Source organism: Erinaceus europaeus, chromosome 8 (genome assembly GCF_950295315.1).
Source record: "Erinaceus europaeus chromosome 8, mEriEur2.1, whole genome shotgun sequence".
Taxonomy (NCBI): Eukaryota; Metazoa; Chordata; class Mammalia; order Eulipotyphla; family Erinaceidae; genus Erinaceus; species Erinaceus europaeus.
In genome coordinates this window covers 56985961-57004276 of record NC_080169.1, presented here as the reverse complement: position 1 = coordinate 57004276, position 18316 = coordinate 56985961, and the positions used below count along the sequence as shown (strand labels likewise).

Here is an 18316-nt window from a genome sequence, read left to right as displayed (position 1 = left end):
AGTGCAACCTAGGATGATCCCAGTTGTGACCATGGTCAATTTACTATCTTTTATATTTCTATGGGTTTACCGGCCTTATCTTGGTGATTTTCTTTCTTTTTTTTTTTTTTTTAAAACAGTGAATTAATAATGATAAACAATATTGTAGGATGAGAGGTACAATTCCATACAAGTCTCACCACCAGGGTTTTGTATCCTATTTTCTCCATCGGAAGGTTCCCTATTCTTTAGCCCTCTGGAAGTATGGACCAAAATTCTTTATGGGGTGCAGAAGGTGGAAGGTTTGGTTTCTGCAATTGCTTCTCCTCTGGACAGGCTGGCATTGGCAAGTCCAGCCTGTTTCTATCTTTTCCTAGTGAGGGCTCTAGGCAGGTAAGGTTCCAGGACATATTGGTGAGGTCTTCTGCCCAGGGAAGTCAGGATGGCATCAAGGTAACATCTGCAAATTGATGGCTGAAAAGTAGTAAGATATTTTAAAGCAAGACAAATTGTTTAATAATCAGGAACCTAAAGGTAAGCATAGAGCAGATGGAACTAAGGGTCTTCATATGGGGAAAAGCTGGGAAGTCTATTTTAGGTATATTCCAAAGGGCTCATGACTTTTAATATTTTTTAAATTTTTAAAAATTATTTATGAATGAGAAAGGCGAGAAGGAACCAGACATCACTATGGTACATGTGCTACTGGGGTCTGAACTTCGGACCTCATGCTTGAGAGTGCAATGCCTTAACCAATGCTCCATCTCCCAGACCACAACATTAGTAATTTTGCTAGAGTTTGATAGCTAACATGCAGGTGGGCTAAGAGTATTGTCTGGAAAGATGGTGTCAGAATTAAGAATAGAATTAGAAAGCTGGATCAGGGCAGAGAGCAGATCCCAAATATGGGGAAGTATATAAATATAGTTAACTGTAAACCCTATTGATCTGATTCAGGGCCCATGTCTATTCGTATTTAGCACAGGACCCTGTATAACCTCTGCATCTCTGTCAGTCTGACCATGCAGTCCATGGTCATAGCTGGAAACATTCTAGGCCGTACTCATTTCAGGACCAGTCAGCTTGATGATTTTTTAGGAGTCTTTCATGATTTTGCCATCAGATGGTAACCTGAAGTCTTGAGTTGTGTATTTAAAATTAATTTTTCAGGTGGAAGTAGATAGCGTAAGTGGTTATGCAAAGAGACTCTCATGCTTGAAGCTCCAAGGTTGCAGGTTCAGTCCCCTGCACAACTAACAGCCAGAACTGAACAGTGTTCTGGTATAACATATATATATATATATATTCCACTCACAAGATTTATATCTTAAGTGGGTGGGTTAGATAGGAATCTGTCTTCATATAGTCTCTCTTTGTGGCTAGGCTGGGATTCCTCACAGCATGATGTTCTCAAAGTAATTTTTTTTTTTTTATCTCTGGGGCTCAGTGCCTGCACCATGAATCTACTGCTCCTGAAGGCCACTTTTTTTCCTCTTGTTGCCCTTGTTTATCATTGCTATAATCATTATTGTTGTTAGTAGTATTGTTATTGTTGTTGGATAGGACAGAGAGAAATGGAAAGAGAAGGGGAAAACAGAGAGGGGGAAAGATAGACACCTGCAGACTTGCTTCACCATCTGTGAAGCGACGCCCCTTCAGGTGAGGAGCTGGGGCCTCGAACCGGGATCCTTAGGCTGGTCCTTGAGCATCATGCCATGTGTGCTTAACCCGCTGTGTCATCACCTGGCGCCCTCAAGGTAAATTTTTGATAGCTATTTTCCCCCCCAGAACAAGCATTGCACTTTGACATTATACCCTATTATGTGGTGTCGACCTATATTTAATGTAAAAATAGACTATGTAAGTGTGTGCATACTATAAAGTATCATTTGTTGGAGACCATCCATAGAGAAAAACTTCCACAACTGTCTTCTACAAAATTGCATTTAAAGGCTTGCAAATATGAAGTCTGAAATGTCATGAAAAGAATTTAATGGGTGATTGGGGAGCTAACATGACTGTTTACATAAAAAAAAAAAAACTTTTATGCCTGAAACTTAGTTTCTAGCACCAGCATTAGTCAAAATTGAGCAGCAGTCTGGTGAAGGAGAAGAAAAGGAAATAAAAGAAAAGAAGGAAGAAAAAGAGGATGAAGAGGAGAAAGAAGAGTGGGGAGGCAGAATGAAGAGAGGAACATAATTATAATGAGTCAAAGCATGTGATGCAAGAATGAATCTTTATATTGAGTAGTTAAGTATAAATTTTCTAGTTATTTTTCAACCTTTGTTCTTTTAAATTTATTTTATTTTATTTTTTTACTTGAAAGGACAGAGAGAAATTGAGAGGGAAAGGAGAGATAAAGAGAGAAAGAGAGAAACCTGCAGTATTTCTTTACCACTTGTGAGGTTTCTTCTCTGAAGGTGGGGACCAGGGGTTTACCAGGATCCTTGCACACGGTAACTTGTGACTTGTCCCACTTCTTCAATCTTTAATAGCCCCTGCGTTCTCAATATCTATTTTTTGTTCTTTAATTTTTATTTGTGTTCTCAATATTTGATTATATTTCATTCCACTGCATTGGGTAAATTAACTGTTTTCAAACAGATACTAAAGAATGAACCAGGGGCAGAGGGTAGATAGCATAATGGTTATGCAAAGAGACTCTCATGCCTGAGGCTCCGAAGTCCCAGGTTCAATCCCTACGCCACCATAAACCAGAGCTGGGCAGTGTTCTGGTGTTTCCCCCCCACGTCTCTCTCAAAATTAAATAAATAAAATATTAAATAATAATAATAAAGCAAAAGCTACTTAAAAAAAAAAAAAGAATGAATCAGAACACTGCTCTGGCATATGCAGTGTTGGGTATTCAACCCAGAGTCTTTGTACTTGACCCAGCTAAGCCATCTCCCTGGTCTGCTAATAGATTTATTTATTTGTTTTTTAAATTTGTCTTTTTTAAATATTTATTTTATTTATTCCTTTTTGTTGCCCTTGTTATTTTATTGTTGCAGTTATTATTGTTGTTGTCGTTGTTGGATAGAACAGAGAGAAATGGAGAGAGGAGGGGAAGACAGAAAGGGGGAGAGAAAGATAGACACCTGCAGACCTGCTTCACTGCCTGTGAAGTAACTCCCCTGCAAGTGAGGAGCCCAGTGCTCCAACCAGGATCCTTACCCCTTCCTTGTGGTCCTTGCGCTTTGTGCCACGTGGCCTGCACTTAACCCAGCACTACAGCACTACTCCCTGCTAATAGATTTATAAGGACTTTTTTTTTTTTTCATTGTCATCCTCTGGGCTCTACTGTTCTGGGACAAGTTTTTCAGATAGAGATGAAAGGAAACAGATAGGAAGCATATACCCCAGCACAGAAGCTTCCCACATAATATTCCCAGATTGTGTACTGGGGAGCTGGAACCTGGGTTGCATGCCTGTCAAAGCAGGCACCCTCCCAGGTGAGCTATCTCTTTTTCTCCTGTGAAAGAAAGACATGCATAACATTTCCCAGTTTTCCATATAACAATGTCTTGCTTTGTTATATGGAAAACTGGGAAATGTTATGCATGTAGAAACTATTGTATTTACTGTCGAATGTAAAACATTAATTCCCCAATAAAGAAATTAAAAAAAAAGAAGGGAAAAAAAAAGAAAGAAAGAAAGAAAGAAAAAAATTCCACTGGAGAAACATTTGGCACCCACCACAATAAAGGAAGATTCAGTGCTGTGGTCTTTTCTTTCCCTCCCTCCCTCCCTCTCTCTGCCTTTGTCACAAATATATGTATTATTAAATTATATGTACTTCAATAAAGATAATGTTCTTTAGTTTCACAAACACAGCAGTTCATAAATCATAAATGTTTCTAGCTAATTCATTTCATTCGTCTTTTCACAATGATTTAGTGTTCACAATAAATTTGAGAATGTGTAGGAATTCTCAGAATCACCCTTTCTCTTTCTCCTTTCTTCATTTCTTTCATCCCTTTTTTCTTTCTTTCTGTTGCTAGGAGGGTTATCTATGGGGTTTGCTTCATGCACATGGAATCCACTGCTCCTGATGTCCATCCCGATTCCTACCCCCCTTTTTTTTAATTTGATGTGGCAGTGAGAAATTGAAGCTTCTAGTGAAGCTTCCTACCTGCAGGTGAGGAGTGGGGGCTTGAACCCTGGCTCTTACTCATGGCAATGTGAGCTTAATCAGGTGCAGTACCAGCTGCCCCACCCCCTTTCTTTCTTTCTTTCTTTCTTTCTTTCTTTCTTTCTTTCTTTCTTTTTCTTTTAACATTTATTTACTTTAATGAGAACTCAGATCTGGTTTATGGAGGTGCTGGGGATTTAATCTGGGAACTCAATGCCTCAAGCATTAAAGTCTTTTGCATAACCATTAAGCTACCTCCTCACCCCTCAGAATTTCTAATTCATGAATATGCACTGTAAATCTCTAAAGTAATGAGATTTAACTTTATTCAAATATGTTACAGACACTATGATTTACACTTATTTTACTTGTGTAAGCAAATTTGTGAAAACTTTACTTGTACTTCCATACCAAATAATAAATTCTACTATGATAGGTAAATATATCTTCTGTTTTCTTCCTTCCTTTCTTTCTTTTCTTTCTTGAATATATATTTTTTGTCATTGGTGAAACTTCACTACTCACAGCAACTTTTAAAACTTTTTTTATTGGTGATTTAATATTGATTTACAAAATTACAAGATAACAGGGGTATAATTGCACACCTTTCCCACCACCAGAGTTCTGTGTCCTCATTCCCTCCACTGGAAACTGCAGTAGTTCTCCCAAGACCACAGATATGGGTTGACTATTATTTCTATAACTATCTGTCTATATTTACATGTATTTGCCCACTTTTTTTCTATGGTCCTGCCTTCTCTTCCTTTCTAAGTCATACCAACATCTACTACTACTTCTGAATGTCCTTCCTTTTTTCCTCTTCTCTCTCTGGGTTCTGATGGAACTGGACTTCAGAGCCATCTTCTGGTCATCTTCCCCTAACACTTTCCCCTATGGGCGTATGGACCAAAATTCTTTATGGGATGCAGAAGGGGGGGAGTTCTGGCTTTTGTAACTGCTTCTCTGCTGGACATGAGCATTAGCAGGTTGATCCATACGCCCAGCCTGTTTCTTTCTCTAGTGGAGTAGGGCTTTGGAGAGGTGAGGTTCCAGGGCACATTGGTGAGGTCATCTACTCAAGGAGTTTGGGATGAAATTGTAGTAGCATCTGCAATTTGGTGGCTGAAATGCAATAAGATACAAAGCAGGACAAAAATGTTTAAAAAACAGGAATCACAGAGTAGGAATAGAGCAGACGAGAATAGGGATTTTAGAGTGGATAGAAGCTAGGCTGTCTATTTTAATTATGTTCCTATGGGCCCAGAACTATCATAATTTTTGCTGCAGGTGGAATAAGAATATTGTCTGGGAAGATGGGTGTCAGATTTGAGAATAAGACTAAAAAGCTGGATCAAGGCAGAGAGTAGCTCCCAAACTTGAAGAAAATATATATTTACCACATATATATATTTACCACATCCATCTGACCCAGGGCCTGTATCTATTCATATTTAGCACAGGAGTCTGTATAACCTCTGATTCACTGTCAGTCTGTGTTTGCTGTCCATGGTCACAGGTGGAAGCATTCTAGGCTGCAGTCATTTCTGGACTAGTTTTCCCTGAGTGGCAGAGTAGGCTGACCCAGCATCCCTTTGAGGAGAGGAGCAGTCCTTACCACTGCTAGTTCATAGTTAGGGTATGGTTCTGAAGAAGCCCACAAGAGGGCTTGTGATGACATTCCTGATGAATTCACAAGGAGAGGGATCTTTTAGAGGTCTAGGACCATTGAATATATGGGGGAATCCAAGGGTTCCCTGACTGGGGCCCTGGTGATATCATTATTCCTACTGTCCCAGTTAGGGAATAAAGCAGGAGCTTAATAAACACTTCTGTAGTGAATGAGTTACTGGGGGAGCATCTGGTAGGACTAGTGCTTGATGTTATACACTTTGGGAACTACCACTATACAACTATTGAATTGTATAACAACATCAAAGAAAAAATTGTGTTAACACCCCAAGGCCACTAGAGATCCATTTAATGAATTATTTCTGTGCTTCAGTAGAATCAATTATTACTGCAGGGAATTAAAGTGACTTCTCAGAGAGTATGACATGACCTGGAAAATCTTGTGAAATACTCTGACAGTCCCAGACTGAAAAATAAAAGAAAAATAAGAGTTTCCATGAAATAAGCTGAAAGGAATTATGTGTCGGTACATTAACACTATTTTTTTTTTCAGACAATTTTGGATAAACAAGGCTTTAAATCAAGACCACTTGCTTAATCTGGTGGTTCTAATATGAAAAACAGCTATTCAGACTCACTGATTTCTTATGGTAAATGACATCACATTACTAATAGGGGGCATTCATTACCTACGGTTAGGCAGATTGGAGTGGAGGTGGTGGAGCCATTATTTGAAAGTGTAGTGTGAAGTTAAATAATAAAAACTAACATGAACTTAAGTATTCCGATTACTGAAATGTAAATATTGTTTTCTGACTGTGTGCTCCCACACCATGACACATCACTAAAAGCTTAGTTGGTGCCTAAACCAACTTAAAAATATTTGGCGGTGGGGAGGAGTCTGTGTCAAGACAAACAAAGGTCGTATTTCCAAAACAGCATTTGCAAAGGTTAATCTGTGTCTTAACTGCACAGGGGGAAAGGCAGTGTTCAGTGATCAATTCAAGACTCCCTTCTCAAACTCCCCCTGACCCGACCCCAACAAGCCACTGGGAGATACTTTTAAAGCTGAATGTGTTGAAATGGTAAGTTTAATAATATGAAAAAAAATCCTCAAATTTGAGAGTTTTCAGTAAGTTGATTTTACATCTGAGAACAAGGATCTCTTGTTTTTTCAATGCAAAAGATAAAGAGTATCTGACTACTTATTAATCTGCAGGGAGAACATTTACAGAGTCTCAGGATTAAAGGTTTCCTTAAAGCTGTGAGATACCCCTGAATCCTCATTGAGGTCATTGAGGTCATTGAGGTCATTGAGGCCTCTGGAATTAAGCAGCTATCCCTAGAACACTATTCTACCTAGCTAATTATCTAACCCTTCTTCCCCCAACACCAAAGCTTGCACAGCACCAGCTAGAGTGAAGGTCAAAGTTAACAGACTGATTTTGCAGTTCTCTAGCTATGGGGGTCCTCCTACCCGAACAAGTTTTAAAATATAGTTCATAAAGGGCACTTCTAAACATTTTACTCCAAGCACAAAAATCCAGCTAAAAGATGGTCTGGATGGATGAGAGATGAGGGAAAGAACACTTACAGGGAAAAAAGGGCACAATTTCTTGGAGACTTGTCAGAACTGAGATTGGGGAAGGCTAAGGCGGTTGGGAATAGGGTGGTGGAGACTAGTCTAAGAGTAAAAAGGTAACCTTACTGCAAAAAAAAAAAAAAAAGCATTGAAGTTTAAAAATGGGCTTAAATTCTTCTAGGACTATTTCAAATGGAATCTTAGGGGAGCACTGCGGAGAGGGCGCAGGTGAGGCTACTCAGCTGCTCCGAGTTTGCCGTGGAGGAAGGGCTCAGAACTGTCAAGTCGGGCAGAGAGGGCTCTGGGCTGCAAAGCTCTGCTCCCCTGGGCGCTCTTCGTTCTCTGCAGCTCTCCCTTCGCCTTCCCCCTGCTCGCGGTGCCCCAACTAGCCCCCGGCTTCCTCCGGGAAGGGCGCCCTCTCTGAGCTCAGCCCCCAGCGACGCGTCACCACCAGGCCGGCCTCCCAGCGCCTCCTTCCCTCCTCCTCCTCCTCTTCCTCCTCCTCCAGCTGGCTACGATCCAGCCGGGGGAGGCGGGGACGCTGCCGGAGCGCGACCGCCGCGCCAACCATCCTGCAGCCGCCGGTCCGAGGCGCAGTCCCTAGGCCCGGGAGCCCGGACCGGCACTCTGGGAGAGACGCGGCTTCTGGAGAGCTGCGGGACTCGCCGCTGCGGGGTGCGGAGGGCGCGGAGGTGAGCAGGTCGGGGACTAGCGGGTAGACCAGATGGCGGCGGCGGAGTTGAGGGTCAGGATGCATCGGGCGCTGAGCGCGGCTTTCTTCCTCCGGGGCTACCGCGCCCTCTGCGGGCGTCTGTCCGGTGCTGGCGGGGCTGCGGCTCGCTTGGCGCCTTAAGGTGGGGGAGTGGGAAGCGTGTGCAAACCACCAAGTCCGCCCCCCTCCCAACTCCTCTTGGTCTTTCCCGAGCTCCTAGGAAGTCCTGAGGTTGGGCCCAGCAGAAAGGAGGCCAGGAATCACCTTATCCCAGGTAGGTTTGTGCCCCAGGGGGGAAAGGACGAGTATGTTACCTTTGCCTCCCAGATAGCTAACTTACCAGGCTGGATTCATGCAGCAAATTTCACAGAAGATCCTGCATTGCTTCTTTGCGAGCAGCTAAGTATTTCGACCAGTTAATTTTGTTCATTACCCGGTTATGTGACCGAAGTGTGTTCAGGCCACTATGTGTTCTATGTGTTGGGAAGTAATTTGCCTCTTTTTTTTTTTTTTTTGAGTGCCCTACATTATCTTTGAACCCAGTGTTCTGCCAAAACTTGTTGAAAATTATGCCCTAAAAAATCTCACTCTTAAAATAGAATAGGGCGATCAAGATTTTTTTTTTTTTCGTCGAGAGATTTCCACTTTATTATTTTTTCCACCCCTTGGAGAAGAATTGGTGTCAGTTTTTACTCCTCAGGCAGTGTTTTCTGGAAAAACTTATTCCAGGCCACTGTTAATTATCACTCACCACTATAGGTGAAATGAGGAGAAAGAAATCCTACTCTTGCCCCATCCCACCCTGATGAAGAGATCAGAGTCCTGTTGACACTCCCCCACCCCACCCTCACCCCAGCCCGTTGTTTTTTAGGTCTCTACAAAACCTTTCCTCTCTCTACAGTGCCCTCCCCCCTCACATGCTTTTTCTACCTTTGTTTGTTCTTTTCAAAAATAATTTATTTCCATGAGAGGTTGAGGAATCAATCAGAGCACTGCGCAGAGCTGGCTATTTGGTGGTGCAGGGGATTAAACCTGGGACCTCTAGTGCCTCAGGCATGTAAGTTTGATTTGCTATTGTCACCCCTCCCCCAAAGGCACATCTCTTCTTTGTATTGACTCCTCTGGTTTTTTTTTCTTCCCTTTATCTTCCTCTAAGACTATTTTCTTTGCTCTTTTCCCCTCTGTTGTTTCAAAGTTTAAAAGCTATTTACAGAAGAAAAGTACCCATCTAGGGTATTTAGAAACCTATTAATATAGAATGGCTGCAGTTTCTTTCTCTTAGTCATTTGTTAGGGGGCAGGGCAGGATCAGAAATGTTAAACTGAGCTAATTGTGCAGAAAGGAAATAAGCTTTATTCATCAAAATTTTATTGTACTGATGACATGGAAGCTCTACTTGTATTGAATGAACTTAATTATATTTTAGTACTGAAAAAGTAGCATAAAGGTAAACCAAAAGACACAGCAAAAGTTTGAAAGACCACAGCTTCAATAAAGGACATAGGACATCAGATGTATTTATTCTGTGCTCAGCCAGTAACCATGACATTGATATAGCCATAATGTTGACATATCCTTTATCCCCTTTGGGCCCAGATCTTGACTAACAAAATTGGGGGAGAGGGGAACTTACCTAGAGATCTATTACATCTATTTGTCCCTGATTTTTTTTTTATGCATTCAATAACAAAGACTACTTACTGCATTATTATTTATTATGTGCCAATATTATGGAAGCCGTGTTGGACAAAGACAGCAAGGTTCTGCCCTCAACAAAGTTATTGTTTGGGGGGAAATAGCATGAGTAAAGAAATAATTGCATAAAACAATTGCAAAGGAAACTGGACAAGCACTGAAAGGAAAACAAAAGTGGAATGAATCACTGAAGAGACACAACATCTGCAAATTTCCCAAGTTGGGAAAGTGATTGGGTTTTTCCTGCTTCTAGAAAAGGGTGCTGTGGCTGGACCATAGGGTTAGCAGTCATACAGAATGACAGTAGAGAAATGAGCAAAGCCTAACTCATTCAGGGGCTTAGAAACCAAGGAAGTGGCTATAGTATTAAGTGCAACAGGAAGTCATTGAGTTTAAGGAGGAAGGAGACATCATCTGACATATATGTGTATATATACAAACACATACATATATATGTATTGTCATCACTGGGACTTCATCTCTCTAGGTTGGCTTTTTTTTTTTTTTTTTTTTTTGGCAGAAAAAGAAAGACAGAGAGGCAGAGAGAAGGGAAAAGTAACCATAGCACAGGTTGCCTGGGTGGTAGTATGATGGACAAAATGTTGGACACTCAAGCCTGAGGTCCTGAGTTTGATCCCCAGCATCACATATGTCACAGTGGTGCTCTGATTTTTTGTATCCTTCCGTCCTTTTATAGCTCCTAAATAAATAAATCTTAAAAAAAAAAAAAGTATCAATCCCCCACACCAACATAAGCTAGAGTTGAGCAGTGCTCTGGTAAAAGAGAAGAAGGAGAAGGAAATGGAGAAGAGGGGGAAGGGGAGGGGGAAGAAATGAAGGAAGGAGTAAAAACAGTACCAAAGCATCCTTCAGTGTTATGGCAATGGCTGGATTCAGCTCTAAGCTGGGTTGCACATGTGGCAAAATAGCACACTATCCAAGTAGACTATTTGACTAGCCCCATATGACTTATTGTTTTATAGATTTATTCATTTCTTTGGGGGGAGGGAGGGCAGACTAGAGAACCACTTAGGCATATGTAGTGTCTTCAACTGAACCCAGGGTTTCAAACATGCAGTTCCTAAGTGCTGCCATTGAACTCCTTTGTCAGTGTGTAATCTATATTTTAAGATGATCTTAGCTACTGAGTGGGGAATGATTTGAAAAGTGTTAGAAAGTGTTTTCAGAGTTCAGGTGAGAGATAGAAGGCATAGATTAAATTGGTGTCAAAGAAGAGGGATTTAGGAATATTGGAATTAGTGTTGGATTTTATGTTGAGGGTGAAGGGTGGAGACTTCTGACTGAGCAACTATTCAGTAATGGTGCAGTTTACTGACATGGAAACAGCTATGGATAGAAAAAAAGGGGGAGTCATTTTTGAACCTGTTGTTTTAAATGTTGCTGAGGAGATCATAAGCACAGCTTCTTGGAAAGAGAAAATTGGTTGTCTCTAGGTCAGAAGTGGGAACTGTCCTTGGATTGGTGAACTTGGTGACCATGAATTTAAGGTAAAGCTTATGAGTTTTTCTGTCTGATTTTTCTTCATCAAATTGTACCAACTGAGATACAGATACTGTGGAAATGAATAGTCATGTTCTTCCAAGACTCGAGTTTGGCCTGGTGGATGTGGCAGAGAACAAGAAGAGGGTTGTCCCAGTCTGTTCAGGTTTCTGTAGTACCACTATAATATGGGTAGTTTAAACAACATTTATTTCTCACAGTTCTAGTGGCTGGGAAGTCCAAAATAAAGGTAGCAACAGATTCAATATCTGGTTTGGGCCCACTTCCTATACCTAGACTATTTGTTTTCTGTGGCATCACATGGCAGATGGAGACAGAATTCTCTCTGGGGTCAGTATGTGTGTGAGAGAAACCAGGTTTTTGCACCACCATTTATGATTTTATGGTGTTCTCTTTGTTTTTGTTTTTCTTTTTTCTTTATTGGGAGATTCATGGTAACAATACAGTAGTTGGTACATGTGTAACATTTCTCAATTTTCCATGTAATACTCTACCCCTCTCCCTAGTTCCTCCTCTGGTTTTGTCTTATTTTTATGCTGTGATGGGTTTTGAACTCTGAGTCTCATGCATGCAAGGCATGCAGTTTACTGCTGGGTCATCTCCCTGATTTTCTGGAATCATTTGATAAAGGCACTAATCCCATTTATGAAAGATTGTGACCAGATCTACCAAAGACTTGATCTACTAATATGATTCCACTGTGGTGGTGGTGGGGATGTGAGGGGCATATCAGGATGCAGAAACATTAAGTCCCTAACAGGAATTGTAGCTCTGTGTATATAATGATTTTACTCACTATGAATTCTAGGATGGGTAAAGAAAAAGGTCGGTGAAGAGTGAGAAATTAATGGGGTCATTAATTTCTTTTGCTGTCTAGAATTATCAGTATGAATATTTAACTGAGATTATTGGAAAGCTAGGAAGTGGTTCTTGGAGATAGCTAGAAGTGAAAGATTGAGAAGGAATGGAAACATTTTTTTTGAGAAACAGATGAAAGAAACAAACAAGAGGCTGTGTGTTGACTGGTTTGTTTTTCCACTTGACTGAATATTGGAGAAGGATGGCAGCTGTTAGGGTAGAGAGGCAGACTTGTATAAGTATTGAGGACCAAAATCTGTAGTCACAGAGAAGAACAAACACCTCATCACAGACCCCTGTAAACGTCAACCCGGCTTTGACCTAGCACGTTATGATTGGGCCCTCCTCAATCGCTATCGAACAGGCCATGGCCGGTGCGCCGCTATGTTCCATCGCTGGGGAGCCAGAGACGACCCGAACTGCCCCTGCGGCTACAGACAGACTATGACCCACATAGTCAACAACTGCCACCTCTCCAGATTCAAAGGAGGTCTCGAAACTTTACATCAGGCTCAACCTGACGCTGTTGACTGGCTACGGAAGAAGGGCAAATGCTAGAAGAAGAAGCTAGAATTCAGTGGATGCTAGCTATCCATGTAAAGAAATGGGTATTTAGAGGTGTCCTGAGCTTTAAAGAAACTGGATGGAGGAGAAGGAAAGAGTTTTGAATATGGCCTTGCAAAGTCAAAAATATAGCTACTTCAACTCATGGCCCTAGGAGATTGCAATTGCGTTTTCCTTATAACATATCCAAATCAGTAGGTTGTCAATGTCAACAAGATCTCTGAAGACAGCATTTTCAGAATTGCTGTCAGTGAATAATTAATGCCCTAGATGTTTGTATGTGAAACAAATGAGATTCTTTTTTCCAACTAATATAGCATGATAGCTGCCATTCAGCCAGGAGAATGTCAAGGAAATCTTTCTAAACTGAAAATCTTAGGCAACTTTATATACCTGACTGTAGCTAAATTCTTTCTCTCTTTTAAAATTTTATTTTTTAAATTTTTTATTTATAAAATGGAAATATTGACAAGACCATAGGTCTTTTTAATTTTTTTATTATCTTTATTTGATAGAAATTGAGCGGAAGGGTGAGATAGAGAAGGAGAGCGACAGAGACACCTCAGTCCTGCTTCACCACTCATGAAGCTTCCGCCCTACAGGTGGGGACTGAGGCCTTGAACCTCGGTCCTTGAGCATTGTAACATATGCACTCAGCCAGGTGTGCAACTAGCAGGCCTCTGTAAATAAATTCTTTAACCATGATTGTGCAGGCCAGTTCTCCTCTGCGCATCAGCCAGCAACTGTGAAGGAGGGGGGATATGGGCCACGCTGGGGGTCCTGGGGACACTGCTGATGAGGGCGAGTGCATGGAATAAATTACCACTCCAGGAGAAGCTTTAGGGAGACACCTCATTTATTTGGGGGACATAAGCAGGTAGATCTACTCAAGGGTTAGGAAAAGGTTAAGGTGATCATTAAGCCACACACAATACACACACAATACACACACAATACTTGACCTATCAGGTGTTTGTTCCTTACTGGGAAGATACTGTATAAGGTCTGGTCATGAGCTCACCATGCATAGGCAGGCTTCTCTCTAAAGGTGAATTATGAGCACCTCAGGACAGGGGGTAAGGAAGCAGTTAAGCAAAACCAGGATATTTGCAATGGGTTTCAGTTGGCCATATATGGTAATTTATGGCCTTTGTTCAAAAGGAACGAGGAAATATATACAGGAAGGTTCCCGGTCCGGAAAACTCCATCCATCTTAAGATCATGGGGTCGAGTGGGGACCTACCTACAGCCCCTCCTGTGAGGAGGGGGCTTAGGGTTGACCCTCTCAGACTCTCATGGAGCTGATCGTCTGGATTTCCCAGACGGTAGGCCTTTCCCCACACATATTACTTCACATATTAAATACATGCATCAGTCAAATGTCCACTCAAGAAAACTCTATAACCTTGAAAGTTCAAGGAGCCAGATGCTACTTAAATTATACTTTTAGATAAAACTCATAAAGTTTAAGAGTGGTATTATATTTACCACTATTGCCATTATTTCTTAGTTGTAAACTTGAAGACAAAAGAATTTTTATGTTGGACAGAATCTTAGGAGTCAGGTACAACTTTTCTATTTTTCACTTAACCGAGAACCTTGAAACTCAGAAAGTAAGTGGACCTCCGAAGCCTAGGTCTGTCCTTTCCCCTTGTTATCATATTAACGATATTTTGCAGAAATGCCAGAGTCATTTCAATTGTAGTATCTATGAAGGACATTGAATGAAAAGGTAGAGAGATATTAGGGCCTTCCTAGGGTGCCAATGACCCAGGACCTCGGCCATCTCCTGGGAGTGTAGGGAGAAATCAGAGTCTCATTCAAGATTTAGAGTCAGAATGTACATTTTAACAAGATCTGTACTTGTTCAACCATATTCATACTTTGCTAGCTGCTATTGTTCTAAAGCAAGCCAGTCTACCTGCAAACTCTTACTCAGATCAATAGAACCTATGATTCCTGTAGAACTGGGGGAAGAAATCCCTTGTAAGACAGCAATCATAGATCAACAACATAGCTAACGTGGATATGGTCCCTGCTTTGTTAGGGGCATGACTCAGGTCTGACCACAGGCCCCTACTGACTGCACTGAAGAAAGTCTGTGGTTACTCATCTGGGGGGTGGGGAGGGGCTGGGAGAGGGGGGAAGTGAGCTCAGAACAGTGAAGCTCCAGTGACCAAAAGATACAATCATCAGAAAATTCTGAATTTTGAAAATTATGAAACAGCCAGAACACAGTAAGCTGTGTAGTAGGATGACATGTTTTAAGGAAAGTCACTGTCCTATCCAGAAATTGAAGAGAGGAAATTGCGAAAGAGGGAGTAGGCCTTCTTACACTGCTCCTGCCTTCCTGAAAAAAAGGGAAAACACGTCTTGCTTATTTTTCAGCCTCCTGCATTCAAGGGCAGCTATTAATCTCTTACTAATATTATTTTTAATTATTACAAAGATTATAAAAATGAACATATTTGAGAATAACCATGCCACATCTGCTATCTCCTAAACAAATGTCAAGTTGTATCCTGAATCCTTTTTTTTTTTTTTCATTTAATCCAACTAAATTACATTCTAACATTATGTATGTTTCCAGGAAAATCCTTCATTACTGGGACTTTCTTTGGTGTCATGCATGGTGCTCTTATGTAGTTATTGGGGCTAGAACCTGAGCCCTCATGTGGTAAAGTATACTCTATCTGTGAGCTATCTTCTTGCTCCTCCTGAATCTTCTAGTTATTTTTAATTTTCCCTATAAAATGAAACACCTAATGATATATCATATATATATGTATATATTACAGAGGTGGCAGGCATTACTGTTTTATCAAAAAGTTCCTTAGCTCATAACACTGTACAATTTAGACATGAAAACCATTGCCTCAGTAGGTTCCAGATCCTTATAGGAAGAATCCACTGTATTGAAATTCTGCCTTCCCATCCCAAGTAGTGGAATTCTCTCTTGTTCTCATAGCACCAGCAGAATCAGCAAAACTCTGGTCACATTCTGTTCTATGCATGAAAGTCAGCTGGTGTGTGACTTTCAGAACACTGAGCAAAGTCGAATTATTATTTTTTTTCAAAGAAGTGTTTGCTTTCAGTCAATTTTGTTAAAATTTGAGTAATAATAATTACTGCTGATGGAAATTTTCTAACAGTGGATTGTGCTGATGGTTATTTAACTGTAAATTTATTGAAAATCTTTAATTTTTTTTTCACATAAAATCGGTAAATTTTAGGGCTATTTAGCTAGCCCTCCAGGTAGGGTGCATGCCTTGTCATGTGTGTGACTCTGGTTCTAATCCCTGCATCACATAGGAGGTCCTATGGAACCAGAGGAAACTAGTGCGGTGGTCTCTCCCTACAAATGAAGAAAAAAAACCCAGCGTAATTGTGCATTTGTGAGACATTGCAAACATAAATAAATAAATAAGGTAAATTTTATATCTAAACTAAACCCCTATAACATTTTTCTGTTTTTAGTTGCTATGTATATGTCAGCATTGGTGACTGAATTGTGTTGATTAGTTATCCAGGAAACCCAGTGCTTGCTTTGCGTCTTTGGAGTCTCAGCAGTCTCCCAGTTCTTGTTAGCTAAGGCTCAAAAAAATACCGATTGGTGTGTTCAAGCCCCCAGCTCCCCACCTGCTGGGGGAGTTGCTTCACTGGCAGTGAAGCAGGTCTGCAGGTGTCTGTTTTTCTCTCCCCCTCTCTCTTCCCCTCCTCTCTCCATTTCTCTTTGCCCTATCCAACAACGATGACATCAGTAACAACAACAATAAAACAAGGGCAACAAAAGGGGGGAAAAAAAGCAAAATTAAAGGTACTGGATTGGTAAATGGCTAGGGACAGGTGAATGAATATCATTTGCCATCTTTGGATATGGACTGATTTCTAAATGGTGTAAGTCATCTGCAGTCCCTAAAATTCATAGCACCCACCAAGTGGCTGATGTCATTTATTACCTTTTATGTGCTGTGGCATTTAATTTAGGGAAATGGGTTTGTGTAAAGGCAAAAATAATAAGAGAATTCAGAGATTATTTATTTTACATATGGTATTGTGTTACTACAACACAGAAAAAAAAAAAACTTACATTTGCTAGCTGTTAAAGATAGGTATCCTTATCTCAAAAGTCCCATCTCATGTAGAAAACCTAAATATGCACAAGGCACATGACTCTCCCTGATACAGCAGCAGTTGCCATGTGTGGAGTGAATGAGAGGATAGCTATAACATTCTTCTCGTTCCTTGTCATAGAAGAAATAACTCAAGGACATTTGGGGGCAGTGTTGTTATTGAAGGTAATTCTAAAATTTTGTGAACTGAAATTCTTGGGAAGTAAATTTTAGTGGAATTTTTAGACCAACCTAATTTTAACTGGAAAGCTTTTTTTTTTTTTTTTGCTTTCCCCTTGCAGGTGGGGACTGAGGAACAAAGCTGGGTCCTTGCACATTGTAACATGTGCACTCAAACAGGTGCGCCACCATCCAGCCCATAAAATTTTGTACTTGAAGAATCTGGATAGCTTGCAGTTTGGGATGGCTTTAGTTATAGGGGCATTATATTTCTTGTCTGCAAACTATTTGGCTGGTCCCATTACATCTAAGCACAAATAAGAGAGCCAGATCTGATTGTAATTTGTTAAATCATTTGTAACTACTGTAGTTTATGAATAGAATTTCTTTTGTTTATTTGTGACTGATAATGAATTACAAGACTGTAAGATGACAGGGGTATAGTTCCACACTGCACCCACCACCAAAGTACTATATCCCCACTATTGCACCTCCCAAAAGTAACCATCATAGTTCTTGCAAGGTATTAGCAATAGTTTGTTTGCTTCTGGTTTTGTTTGTTTTGGTTTTTACATGTCCATGTGTATCAAGTCTCTAAATTTCACCTAGGAGTGAAACTACCAGTAGTTGTCTTTCATTTCTTTACTTATTTCAGTAAGCATAATCATCTCTAGTTCCATCTACTTTGTTCCATAAAAAAAACATCTTTTTAATTACAGAATAGTATTTCATGGAGTATATAGCTGATAACTTTTGAGCCAGTCATTTGCTGATGGACATTTAGGCTGCTTCCACTCTTTGGCTATTGTAAATAAGGCAGCTAGGAACAGAGTGGTGCATATGTCCCTTCCAGTGTTTGAGTGTCCGTTGGGTAACATATCTAAGAGTGGTATTGCTAGATCTTAAGGTAATTCTATTTTTATTTGTTAAGGATTCTCCAGATAGTCTTCCAAGGGGGCTGCACTGGTTTGCATTCACACTAGCAGTGTGGCAGAGTCCCTTTATTGTTTCTTTGTTTATTTTACTAGAGCACTACTCAGCTCTGGCTTATGGTTGCATGAGGGATTGAACCTGGGACTTTAGAGCCTTAGGCATGAGAGTCTGCTTGCATAACCATTGTGCTATCTCCTCTACCTGTGAGTCTCTTTATAAGTAGAATTTCAGAGAATAAATCTACATAGCTTTAATAAAATTACTGTGTCACAAATTTTGAAAGTGATTTTCAAATGAGGACACACACTGATTACACAGGAGTTTCAGCATAGTGAAAGAACGTAGTAATATTCCTTAAGTGGATTTTAATTTTCAAACAGTTAACTAGTAGATGGACTGTATTATTTTTAAGAGGGTTG

At 40.5% G+C, this 18316-nt stretch overlaps 1 protein-coding gene across 3 annotated transcripts in view; it reads left to right on the top strand.

Moving 5' to 3' along the window:
• The first annotated feature begins 7883 nt into the window (after nt 1-7883).
• The window catches only part of STEAP2 (STEAP2 metalloreductase), a 43227-nt gene continuing 32794 nt past the window's right edge, over nt 7884-18316 (top strand). The window contains exons 1-2 of one of the 3 annotated variants that reach the window (XM_060196264.1): nt 7913-8014; nt 15985-16100. The gene's annotated coding sequence lies outside the window, so the exon portion shown is untranslated. Of the gene's footprint in view, nt 8015-8254; nt 8309-15984; nt 16101-18316 lie in introns of all 3 variants that reach the window. The other 2 variants (XM_060196265.1, XM_060196263.1) reach the window with 2 other exon arrangements.